Source organism: Prionailurus bengalensis, chromosome X (genome assembly GCF_016509475.1).
Source record: "Prionailurus bengalensis isolate Pbe53 chromosome X, Fcat_Pben_1.1_paternal_pri, whole genome shotgun sequence".
In the NCBI taxonomy this organism is placed as follows: Eukaryota; Metazoa; Chordata; class Mammalia; order Carnivora; family Felidae; genus Prionailurus; species Prionailurus bengalensis.
Window position 1 is genome coordinate 57226313 of NC_057361.1, and position 14147 is coordinate 57240459.

Sequence of the window (14147 nt, forward strand, 5' to 3'; positions counted from 1 at the left end):
TCCCATGAACCATAAAATCATGAGCTGAGGCAAAATCAAGAATTGGATTCTCAACTGACTTAGTCACTCAGGCGCCCCACCTCAAATATCTTCCATTCTGTGATAACTTTTTTAAAAAAATGTTTATTTATATATGAAAGAGAGAGAGTGAGAGAGCCAGCGAGTGAATGCTGGGGAGGGGCAGCAAGAGAGGGAGGAGGAATCGAAGTGGGCTTTGTGCTGAGAGAGGAGAGCCTGATGTAGGGCTCAATCTCAGGAACCATGTGATAGTGACCTGAGCCAAATTCAGACGCTTAACTGACTCAGCCACCCATGTGACTCAGGCACCCCATGTGATAACTTTTTGATTCCTGCACCCAACAAAGGTTGTTACTTAGTTTTAAACACTCAAGCATTGTGTTTTCACTATTTATGTTTGTAGTTTTACCCCCACTGATTCTACTATGAGTTTCTTAAAGACAGGACATTTTGTTTTCCCAGAGTCTTACAGAGTTCTTGACACCTACCATATGCTCAATACATGTTGGAATGAATGAATGGATGAACCAAGGACAGGCATATCAATGGACTTAGAAACCATGGATGTGGGTACTTTTACTTTTGACTTTGAGAAACTAACCTGTATCAGACCAAATATCCCTCAAGGACGAGAAAAGCTAGATAAAATTATAAAATATTTGTTTGAAAGCATCAGAGAGCTACCAAAGCAGCTAGAGGTGTAAATCTCAGAGAGGAGACCTGTATTGAGGTGAGCCCAACATTTTGAGCTACATTTCCCTTCAAGGCATTTGCCAAAATAAGTGCTATAGGTAAAGAGACTCAGACGCCAAATTGAAAGTAGTAATTAAGAGACAAAAAACCTGAACAGATGTTTTAGCGTCTCACAGGGCTGTAGAGACAAAAAAAATGGAGTTTAGGGCTATCATATTAGGACTTAAGGGTCTAGGATGAAGAGAGAGAAATTATAATGTACTTAGTCCAATCAATACTTTACACTACCTTTCCCTTGGGTCATTTGCTGATATCTAAATGATATAGGTCAAAGAAGTTGAAAAATTAAGAAGAAAGTGGCAGATACAAATCTGAGTAGCTAAGCATAGCTTTCAGCAATTTCACAATCCTGGAGAGTCAGAAATCGGAGTTTAGAGCCTACCAAAGAGGAGGGACACTGGTAATTACTTCATGTTTTCATTTGGGATTCCCAAAGGGCTAAACCTCAGGAGAAAGGATAAACTATAAAATACCATTCCTCACAAAGAGTAAAGTACAGCTTTGAATCAGCTCAATCTCAGGCAGGATTAAGGCGATCTGTCCTTCATCACCTGGCAGGAACAAAAGTAAATCTTCTCTGAAGGAAGATAATATCATCCAGAGCTTCACCAACTTTTAATATGCAATGTCTGGCATTTAATCAAAAATTACTAGGTTTACCAGTATGAATTTCCTAGGACTGCCATAAGAAAGTACCACAGACTGGGTGGCTTAAAAAACAGAAGTTTATTGTCTCCTAGTTTTCGATGCTAGAAGTCAGAAATCAAGGTATTGGCAAGGTCGATTCCTTCTGAGGGCTGTAAGTAAAGGATCTATTCCAGGTATCCCTCATTGGCTTGTAGATGGTCATTTTTTCCCTGTCTCATCACATTGTCTCACTTCTATGTGTATCTTTTTGTCCAAATTTATTCCTTTTAATAAGAATGTCAATCATATTCGATTGGGTCCCACCCTAGTGACCTCACTTTAACTTGATTACTTCTGTAAAGATTCTGTCTCCAAGTAAGGTCATATTTTGAGGTTTTCTAGATCAGTAGAAAGTACTCAGACTGAAGAATCAAGAGGAAAAAAAATAGAAAATACAAAAAAAACCACATCAAGAATTCATTGTTGATTGTTCATTGTACATTGGCTTCACTTTAGTGTACTTGTTGGGAAGCCATGAAAACCTCAACTCAGCCTGTGCAGTGAATAATAGATTTACAGTCAGATGGACATGGATTAGAACCCTAGCTCTACCTCTAACTCTTTTACTGTGTGACCCTGGATTAGTGATTCTCTGAGCCACAAATTTCTTCATCTGTAAAAGGAGGACAATAGTACCTACCTGACAGGATTATTGTGGAGATTAAATGAGATAATGCATGTGAAAGTGCTTTGTAAACTGCAAAGCCACACATATGACAGCATTTGTTCTTTATTGTGCATAATATACAATACCTTGAGACTTTTCTGAGCAGAAGTCTACAGATAACTTGTTTTCTAGAGCCAATATCTGCCTTAAAAACACTTGAATAAAAGTGTTTTCCATCTCTTATTGTGTATAATTGGTGAAAAAAAGAGGGGTGTTTGCTGTGCTATGTATTATTCTGTCCGGTCTCATTTTTTCATCTTTGTCAAAAGTTAAATCTGCTTCTTTAAGATTGCTGAGATTTTCTGTGTTTTTTCTTTTTCTATTCCATAAAACATTTTGTAGAAATATATCTTGTTTGGGTGTGTTAAAGAATTTTTATTTGTATTTCTTCTGTCAACTTATATTTTGATTTTATTGCTGTTTCTAATCTCCTCAATTCTGTAATCAACTCATTCAATAAACATTTGTTTATTGAACAATGTATATTGTATATTGAACAATATACTATGTGCCAGGCACTGTGCTAAAGTGCTTGTGATAAAAAGATGAATAATATATCTAGTGGGGAAGTTAGATACATAAATACTTTTGATATAGTAAGATGAGTGCTATGGGGGAGGCATGTAAGCACAGAAAAGAGGTCGTCACCTCTGCCTGTGGTGCCACTGAGATGGTGACATTTGAGTTAAGTCTATAATGATTAGTAAAAATACCTTGCTGACAAAGGGCAGATGTTCAGTTCAGGTAGAAGAAACAGGATGTACAAATGCCCAGGGGAATTGAAGGATCTAATGTATTTAGGGATCAAACGTAATTTGGTATGATTAGGGTGTAGGATGTGAGGCAAGAGGGGATGGGATGACAGATTCAGCTGGAAAAGTTTGCAGGTCTTTAACTTGAAGAGAAAAAGGAGAGGAATAATAATGAAGGGTTTAAGCAGGGGAATTGAATAAACTCTATGTATTACCAGTGGTGTGGACAATGGACTGGAGAGTGGGGAGAGGAAAGGTCAAGAGATGAGTTGGGAGGCTGGTGCAGTGGCCCAAGTCAGAAATGATGAAGGCCTCAACTAATGCAGTGGCAGTGGCAGTGGCAGTGGGAATGGAGAGAAGAGCCCAGATTTGAGAGTTGTGACAGAGATAGTAGATAAAACACATCCGTTCCTCTTGGTGTAGAGGTTTCTCCTCACAATTGAATGGATAGTTTGTTATTTTCTTTCTAGTAAACTATAGAGTACCTCCATTGGGTGAGGGTTTATCGCTAACTAAAATGAATCCAGCTGGGTGGAAATTGATGTGGAGATCGTAGGATTTGGTGACGTGAGTAGCTGGATCTGGGTCAGTTTGGTCAGAATGGATATCCTTGGATGACTATTTCCTGACCTCTTTTTTTCTCCTTAACTCTTTATCACATCTTTCCTCTTTACTCTAAATTCCATGTTTTTCCTTTCATGAGAAAAGAGAAGACAATCACTTGTGGACCTCCAAAGGTTCTTACTCCACACCTACTCACCTACTTGGATTTGTGTCTATTTTCTCTATCTTCTCTCCTGTTAATATAGATAAACTGTTCATGCTTTTATCTGAAGTCAACCCCTCCACTTACATACTAGATTCCATCATCTTTTGCCTACAAAAGGAGATTCATTTATACCATAGTTCTCCTCTTTCTCTTGTACTCCACAGCCAATCCTTTAGCAATTCTATCAGCTCAGAATTTTAAATATATCCAAGCTGCTTCTCATCCCCTACACTGCTACCACCCTGATACAAACCACCATAATTTCTGAACTAGATTATTTCAATACCCTCCTAACCGACTTTTCTGCTTCTACCCTTGCATCCTGTTTCATTCCAATCTCCACACAATAGCCATACGGTCCTTTTAAAGGGTAAGTCAGGGGCGCCTGGGTGGCTCAGTCGGTTGAGCGTCCGACTTCAGCTCAGGTCACCATCTTGCGGTCCGTGAGTTCAAGCCCCGCATAGGGCTCTGGGCTGATGGCTCAGAGCCTGGAGCCTGCTTCCGATTCTGTGTCTCACTCTCTCTCTGCCCCTCCCCCATTCATGCTCTGTCTCTCTCTGTCTCAAAAATAAACGTTAAAAATTTTAAAAAATAAAAAAAGGGTAAGTCAAATCAAGTTGCTCTTTTGCTCCCATTGTCCTCTTATGTAAACAGTCAATATGGCTTACAGAAAGCTGCCTTTTTGACAACATTTTCTACCACTCCATTCCTTACTCTTAGTATCAAACATGCCAAATTTGCCTTGGGGTCTTTGTACTTTCTGATCCCTCTGCCTGGAATGTCTTTCTCCACCTCTACGAATAGGCACCTTGTGGTTTTCTTCCTCACTTCTTTTGGGTCTTTCCTCAAATCACAAATATCCATCCAGACCACACTTTATAGCACACAAAAATTTCCTGCCCACCATCTTTGTTTAATGCCCTTTCCTGTTTTATTTTTCTTCATATCATTTACCCACTAGTTTATGTTGTTTCATTTATTTGTTTATTGCATATTCTCCCCTTAAAATGACCTAGTTCTGTGAGAAATGGTATTTAGTTTTGTTTGCTGCTGTATCCACAGTACCTAGAAGTATTAGGTGCTTGATAAATATTTCTGAATGAGGAAATGATTTAATCAATTAGTGAATCCATCCTGGAGGAGAAGAGTCTTGAGGAGCAGTTTCAAAGCATGAAGGGATATGACTTGGTGGAAAAGCGGAGGAAGGGCATTCCAGACGAAGCATTGTCATTTACCAAGACAAGACTATACAAATGAGCTCTTGAGGTTTGGGGGACAGTAAGCATATGTCTTACTACTATGAAATAGCTGTTAAGATGTGAATGGAAGTAGGTAGCATTATCCTCTTCCTTTTTAAATACTATTTAATCTTTAAACCCTTAAACTTTACCTTTCTGGGGTCTCATTTGACGCTACAAGTTTTACTTTCACAACTATACTGTTCTTTGGAGGCAAGAACTTCAGTTAAGCCTTGTGTACTTGATAGATGCTCAAAAAGTATGTGTGTAGTGTTGGATATTGCCCAGTGTTGTTAGTGCTTTAGTAAATGAAAGGGTCTACATTTTGTGACTTTTGATGAGTGGACCGTAATGAAAAATATTTATTACACTTTGCCTATCCACTTTTTTGCTTTGTGTCAAGTAGTGCTCCTGAATATGTATTAACTCCCAGACATACATATTCTGCTTTTATCTTGGGAAGATAATCATATATGTCAGACTTCATTAAATTGTTCATTTAAATTGGCTGCATTTATTATATTTTAATTCTTCTTTAAATATTTAGTAGAATTCTCCAGTAAAATCATGCCAACCTGGAGTTTTCTTTGTTGGAAGGTTTGTAACTACAAATTAAATGTATTTACTAGATATAGAACTGTTCAAATGTATTTATTTCTTTTTGAATGACTTTTTATTTTGAATCTTTTAGAGAATTGGTCTATTCCAACTAAGTGTCAAATTTATGGGCATAAAATTGTTCATACTATCCTCTTTTTGTCTTTAATGTCTTCAGGGTTGTGTTAACCCTGCTTTCATTTCTCTTATTGACAATTTGTTTCTTTTTATTTATTGGTTTGTATAGCTAGAGGTTTCTCAATTATGTTCATCCTTTCACAGAGCCAACTTTTTATTTCATCAACTTTTCTCAATACAAAAAAAAATCATGGATTTCTCAATGGAACAGTATTGAGAGCCCAGAAATCGATCCATGCTTATATGGTCAATTATAACAAAAACAAAAATGTGCAATGGGAAAAAGAGCCTCTTTAATAAATTGTGCTGGGAAAACTGGACAGATACATGCAAAAAAAAATTAAACTGGATCACTTTTTTATACTATACAGAAAAATAATCACAAAATGGATTAAGGACCTAAATGTGAGACCTGAAACTGTAAAACTCCTAGAAGGGAACACACATGGTAAGTTATTTGACATCGGCTTTAGCAACATTTTTCTATACATATATTCTCAAGCAGGGAAAACCGAAGCAAAAATAAACTATTAAGACTATACCAAAATAAAAAGGTTTTGTACAGCAAAGGAAGCCATCAACAAAATGAAAAGGAAACCTATTGAATGAGAGAAGATATTTGCAGATGAGATATCTGATAAGGCATTAATATCCAAAGTATATAAAGAACTTATATAACTCAATACCAAAAACCCCAAATAATCTGATTAAAAAATGGTCAATGGACCTGAATAGACATTTTTCTAAACAAGACCTGGAGGAGATGGCAGACAGACACAAGAAAGGTTGTCCAACATCACTAATCATCAGGGAAATGAAAATCAAAATCACAATGAGATATCCTCTCATACTTCTCAAAATGGCTAGTATCAAAAAGACAATAAAAAACAAATGTTGCCAAGGACATGGAGAAAAAGGAACCCTCATGCACTGATGGTAGAAATGCAGATTGGTGTAGCCACTGTGGAGAACAGTATGCAGATCTTCAAAAAATAAAATAAAATAAAATAAAATAAAATAAAATAAAATAAAATAAAATAATCTTATAATCCAGTAATTCCATTACTCAGTATTTGCCCAAATAAAATGAAAATACTAATTCAAAAAGATATATACACCACTATGTTTATTGCAACATTGCTTATAATAGCCATGATATGACAGCAACTCAAGTGTCCATGGACAGATCAATGGATAAAGAAGATATTAGGGAAACTAGGCCAGATCTGTGGGTATTTTTCCTGCCCAAGGTGTCTCAGATTCATTCTTAAGGAACTGAGAACCTAATCTTTCAAAATGTCAAAAAAGACCATCTTGTGCCCCACCTCCCAACCCAGCTCCTACAGCATAAATGCCCAGCACACCAGGGTTTGTGGGATATGATCCATACAGTCAACTTGTCTATAGCTGCAGGCTGGGAGGTAACTCAGGCACCAACTCTTGGGTCACAGCATCCTTTAGTATTATGATTCTCAATTCCCCAAAGTCACCACATAAGCCATTCATGTCCTACATGAGGTACAGTAGAAACGTCTGGGACCAAGTAAAAGCTTCTAACCCTGACCTAAACTTGTGGGAGATTGGCAAGATTATTGGTAGCATGTGGCAAGATCTCACTGATGAAGGAAAACAAGAATATTTAAATAAATATGAAGCAGAAAAGATAGAGAACAATGAATCTATGAAGGCTTATCATAATTCCCCCCACCCCCACATAGCTTGCTTACACGAATACAGAAAGTCATGCAGAAGCTGCTTTAGAGAGAGAAAGTCTACATGGAGAAAGGGGAACCTTACATGAGTATTCAGCTTGCTGAAGATCTAGATGATTACGATGATGGCTTTTCAGTGAAGCATTCAGCCACCTCCCATTTCCAGAGAAACCATCGCCTCACCAGTGAAATCTCACTTAATGAGAGTGTGGTGTCAAATGTTTATTCAGTTGTCACATTAGCTAGAATGTTGGTCCTCAAATGACAAGTCTAGTCCTCAATGGTTCATCAGTGAAAACTAGAAGTGGACTTTTTTCAAATAGAGGAACACCACCAGAAAAGAAGAGGAAATTCATGGAAAGCACAGATAGGCAGTAACCTCATTGACATTAGCTGTAGCAACTTCTTTCTAGACATGTCTCTGGAGGCAAGGGGAACTCAAGCAAAAATGAACTATTGGAACTTCATAGAAATAAAAAGCTTCTGCACAGTGAAAGGAACAATTAACCAAACTGAAAGGTAACCTTCAGAGTGGGAGAAGATATATGTAAATGACATATTTGATAAAGGGTTAGTATCCAAAATCTATAAAAAACCTATCAAACTCAACACCCCCAAAATCAAATAATCTAGATAAGAAATGGGCAGAAGACATGAATAGACATTTTTTGAAAAAATACATGCTAATGATCAGTAGACACATAAAAAGATGCTCAACATCACTCATCATCAGGGAAGTACAAATCAAAACTACAATGTGATATCACCTCTCACCAGGCAGAATGGCTAAAATTAACAGCACAGGAAACACCAGGTGTTGATAGGAATGCAAAGTGGTGCAACCACTCTGGAAAAGAATATGGAGGTTCCTTAAAAAGTGAAAAATAGAATTACCCTATGATACAACAATTGCACTACTAGGTATTTACATAAAGGATACAAAAATACTGACTTGAAGGGATATGTGTGTCCCAATGTTTATAGTTGCGTTATCAACAATGGCCAAATTATGGAAAGAACCCAAATGTCTATCAACTGATGAAGGGATAAGTAAGAGGTGGTATATATATAATATATATACAATGGAATATTACTCAGCTGTAAAAAAGAATGAACTCTTGCCATTTGCAAGGACATGGGAGTTCAAGAGAGTATCATGCTAAGTGAAATAAGTCAGTCAGAGAAAGAAATACAATATAATTTCACTCAGATGTGGAATTTAAGAAACAAAACAAATGGACACAGGGGGAAAAAGAGAGGAAAGCCAAGAAACAGACTCTTTAACTTTAGAGAAAAAGCTGATGGTTACCAGAGAGGAGGTAAGTGGAGGGATGGGTTAGATAGGTGATGGGGATTAAGGAGTGCACTTGCTGTGATGAGCACTGGGTGTTGTATGGCAGTGTTGAATCACTAAATAGTACACCTGAAACTAATATTACACTGTATGTTAACTAACTGGAATTTAAATAAAAACTTTAAAAAGTTAAAAAATATTTTTTGAGTTTTAATGGTGTTATGTGGTTTGTACATTAATATTTTTCTTGTCTATATCATACCACCAAAGGCTTTTGGACCATTTATCATCACGAGCTGAATAGCACAGTCACCTTTCTTAAGCCATTGTGAAGAAGGCTCTTTTCTTTGGGTCTTATTTCTAGCCCTCAACTACTGAAAGCCTCACAGTATAAGTTCATTGAGAAATGTCCACCTCTTTTAGAGAGTTATCCTTTGATGCTGCACAATCTACTCTTACAAATGCCTTCCTACAGCTCCCTGGGGTGCTTTCCATAGCCATAGCCATAAACCTCCCAGTTCCCATCAACAGCTTCCTGAAAGTCCCCTTTCCTGTATACTTCCACAGAGAGTAACTTTTTGAAAACTTAATCATGTATGAGTATGTATTTGTTCATTTACCCCTTTTTATTTTTAATCAAAAGTTGTGTTAAGGAGTTGACTGCAACTATGCTTGGGTCATATTGATCTGGAAATAGTCTCCATAGTTAAAAGTAGTTACTAGTTTATGAAGTAGTCATTAAAGTTAACATGGCACATATACATTATGTATACTGCTTTTTGTTATAATTAATATTTGATATGTTCTGATAAATTCATCCTTATTGCACAGAAAATTAATTACCTGTTTACCAAGTTTTCCAAAGACAGAATAGATAACAAAGCTTAAGAATTGAATATTCTTGCAGTGGACTAGATAACTTCAAAACTATTAGCCCATTCCAGATGGAAAACTGCTGGGACTTAAGTTCATCCACTTGAAACTGCTCTACAGTTATCAAAACATTCAAAAGCTCAAGGCTTAGGATCCCGTAGATCAGATCCTACCTTATTTTTTTAAGTTTATTTATTTTTGAGAGAGAAGGAGAAAGAGCAGGGGAGGGGCAGAGAGCAGGGGTAGAAGAATCCTAAGCAGCAACTGTGTTATCCCAACATGGGGCTCAAACTCACTAACTGTGAGATTATGACCCGAGCTGAAATTAGGTGTTGGACGCTTAATCCAACTGAGCCACCCAGGCACCCCAGAGTCTACCTTTTTGATACATTCTTAGTAAGGTTTTGGAGACTAGATGCAAGATAGTTTGTGACACATATGCTTCCCAAAAACTAGAATAGATTTTTCCTGAATAGTGGTATATCAGATGGTATATGTTTCTTCAAAGTCCAAATGTAATTATTAAGTGGGAAAAAAGATAGTGTGATATATGTATGCAATGGAATATTATTTAGCTATAAAATGAATGAGATCTTGCCATTTGCAACAGCATGAATGGACCTAGAAGGTATTATGCTATGTGAAATCAGCTAGACAGATAAAGACAAATACTATATGATTTCACTTAGATGTGGAATCTAAAAAAAACAAATGAACAAACAAACGAAGAGCAGAAACATACCCATAAATACAGAGAACAAGCTGGTGGTTGCCAGGGAAGAGCAGTTAGGACCATGGGAAAATGGTTGATGGGGAGTGGGAGATAAAGGTTTTCAGTTATGGAATGAATAAGTCATAGAGATAGAAGGTATGGCATACGGAATAGAGTCAATGGTATTAGTGCTGTATGATGACAGATGGTACTATACTTGGGGTGTGCATAGCATCATGTATAGACTTGTGGAATCACTATCTTGTATACCTGAAACTAATGTAACATTGTCAACTAAAATTTTAAAAATTTTAATCATTGATTTCTGTTATCATAATTATTATTTCTTTCATTTTCCTTACCTTAAACTTCATTTGCTATTTTTGTTTAGTTTTGTTAAGTTGGATGCTTAGACTATTCAATTAAGACCTTTTGTGTTTTCTAATATAAGCATTTAATGCTATAAATCTCCCCTAAGCACTGCTATAGCTGCTGAATAGGAGTGGTGAGAATGCATATCCTTGTTTTCTTCTTGATCTTATGGGGAAATTATTAAATCTATCACCATTAAGTATCTTTTTCACTCTAGACTTGTAATAGATGCTTTTTATCACATTGAAGAAAATTTTTTTCTATTCTATTCTATTGATAAGTAACAAAAATTCAACTGAGTAAATTTAAAGATCACATTGTCTCTATTCAGCAATTCATTAGACAGCATCACATCTAGCAAATATAAAGGAGCTCCATCAAGTTGCAGAAAAGGAAAGTTTTTTAAAGGAAGAGAGTGAACAGAATAAAATTAACTATTAGCAAAGAATGCATTGTTTTAGGCAAGGTTACCCTCCCTAGGGAGAATCCTATCTCAGTGGATTACCTCCTAGTGCTGACTCAGGTTAGCTGGTGAAAGGTCACATTTCCAGGAAAAGCTGAAGCTGCACTTAGGTTAGGTATTAAGTTTTGCTGGAGTTTAGCATAAATGACTCTACTTGGGGCCTGCTGTCTCCTTTTAACACTAGTTTGCTTAACCTTTTTTTCAAGAATAGATGTTGATATTTGTCAAATGCTTTCTTGGTGTGCCTATGGAGATGATCATCTGCTTTTCTTCCTTTATTCTGCTGATATGGTGAATTACATTGATGTTTGAATATTTTACTGAAGATGTTAAACATCTATGTTCATAGGTGATATTGGTGAAGTAGTTTCCTTCTTGTAATGTCTTATTTGGCTTTAGTATCAAGATAATACTAGCCTCATATAAAATGAGTTGGGAAGTTTTCCCTTCTCTTTTATTTCCTGGACATTTGTGTGAAACTGGTATTATTTCTTCCTTAAATGTTAGAATTCACTAGGAAGGCCATTTGGGCTTAGAGTTTTTCTTGTTGAAAGGTTTTAAAAAACAAATAAAAATTTAAAATAAATGTGCAACTATTTGAGTTATCTATTTCACTTTCAGTGAGCTTTAGTAGTTTCTGTTTGTTTTTTTTTTAAAGGAATTGGTCCATCTTATTTAAGTTGTCAAACTTATAGGCATAGAGTTATTTGTAGTTCTTCCCTTATTATCTTTTTAATGTTTCTTGGGTCAATAATGATGCCTCCTTTTTTTATTTCTGATATTGATGATTTGTTTTTTCTTTCTTATTTTCTTGGTCAGTCTGGTTATATAGGTTTGTCACTTTTATTGATCTTTCCAAAGGACTGGATTTTGGTTTAAAAACAAAAATAAAAGAGAAATTGCATCAATTTCTGGTATTATCTGTGTCCTTCCTTCTTGCTTGTATAATTTGCTTTCTTTCTGTAGCATTGTAAGTTTGGAGGTTAGATTACTAATTATAGTCCTTTCTTCTCTTCTAATATAAGCATTTAATGGTGTGTTTTCCTTGTTCACACTGCTCTAACTACATCCCAGAAATTTGTATATGTTGAACTTTCATTTTCATTAGGTTCAAAATATTTTATACTTGCCTTGAGAATTCTCCTTTAACTTATGGGTTCTGTACATGTTTGTTGTTTAATTTCCAGATATTTGGAGGATTTTTTTGTATATCTTTATGTTTTTAATTTCTAGTTTAATTCCACTGTGGTTATTGAACATATTTTGTATGGTATCAATTCCTAAAAAAATCTTTTGTCATACCTATTAGGATGGTTAAAAAAATAATATTATCAGTAAAGATGTGCAGAGAATGGAACTCTTGTGCACTGTTGGTGGTATTGTAAAATCGTGTAATGAGTATGGAAAACAATATGGAGTTTTCTTTGTAAATTAAGAAATAGAACTACCATATGATGCAGCAATTCCACTTCTGGATATTTAACCAAAAGAGTCAAAAGCAGCGTCTCAGGGATATCTGTACGTCCACATTCATAGCATTGTTATTCACAATAGCCAAAAGGTAGAAGTGGCCCAAATGTACATTGATAGTTGAATAGATAAACCAAATGTGGTATATGTATATATATACATACACATACACAATGGAATATTATCTAGTCTTTACAAGTAAGAAAACCCTATGGCACCTAAGACTGTGTTGGTTTTGTAGTCCCCTTGCTTATGTTTAAATGTGGTAAAAATCAAAGTTTCAGAGCTGAGATTTATTACATGAGGATTTCACAACATTGGAGTCAGTTGTTCAACTGATTTTCCGAGAAGCAGTATCATACAAAAACTAGGCTTAGAAGCAAACCAGCTAGATTTGAATCTCTGTGCAGATATTTACCATCTATAATGCATTGAAGATATTACTCACTAAGCTTTGGTTTCCACATTTATAAAATAGAGTTCCAAATAATTGAGTACCTATTTTATAGAACTACTGAGACAATTGAACAAACTGAAGCATATAAAATTATTAGCATAGAATCTGGTACACAGTAAATGTCCAATAAACACAGCTCTTGTTATAGCTATTGTTAGTGGTATTGTTGAAAAGTAAATGAAGCAAATTTTCATTCATTAATGTTACATTTTATCTCACTGATTTGGACCCATTGCTCAAATACACTTTGAATCTGGAGCTTGTCATGTGCCATAAATCCATTTAGCTGAGCCATCATGTTAAAAAAAAAAAATTCAAAAGACATCCTATTGTCACATGCTACAATATAGATGGACCTTAAGGACATTATGCTAAGTGTAATAAGCCAGTCATAAAATGTCAAACAGTGTATGATTCCACTCATATGAGGCATCTAAGGTAGTCAAATTTATAGAAACAAAAATGGAATGTAATTACTGGAGGCTGGGGGAAGGAGGAAAGGAGGAATTGGTTAATGGGTATAATGGGTATAGAATTTTGGATTTGCAAGATAAAAAGCTTGAAATCCATTCCCTACATTATCTACTGAACTGTACACTTAAAAATGGTTAAGATGGTAAATTTTATGTTATGTGGGTTTTTTCATGCTTGACCACTTTTAATAATGAAACTTTAAAAATAGCCAAATTATGGATACAGCCCAAGTGCCCATTGACTGATGAATGGATAAATATATGGCATAAATACAATGGAATATTATTCAGCCACAGAAAAAAATGAAATCTTTCCATTTGCAATGGTGTGGATGGAGCTAGACAGTATGCTAAGCAAAATAAGTCAGAGAAAGACAAATACCATATGATTTCACTTTTGTGTGGAATTTAAGAAACAAAACAATCATAGGGAAAAAGAGAGAGTGGCAAACCAAGAAACAGACTCTTAACTATAGAGAAAAAAAACTGATGGTTACCAGAGGGGAGATGGTGGGGAGATGGGTTAAATAGGTGATGGGGATTAAGGAGTGCACTTGTTGTGATGAGCACCAAGTGTTGTACGGAAGTGTTGAATCACTATATTGTACACCTGAAAATAATATTATATTGTATGTTAACTAGCTGGATTTTAAATACAAACTCAGAAAAAAGAGTCATATAGAGACTCCTCCACAATTTGGG

The 14147-nt window shown here is 35.7% G+C and overlaps 1 protein-coding gene across 4 annotated transcripts in view; it reads left to right on the forward strand.

Moving 5' to 3' along the window:
- EDA (ectodysplasin A) overlaps positions 1 to 14147 on the forward strand; it is a 427522-nt gene that overhangs the window by 97638 nt on the left and 315737 nt on the right. The gene's annotated exons all lie outside the window — the stretch shown is intronic.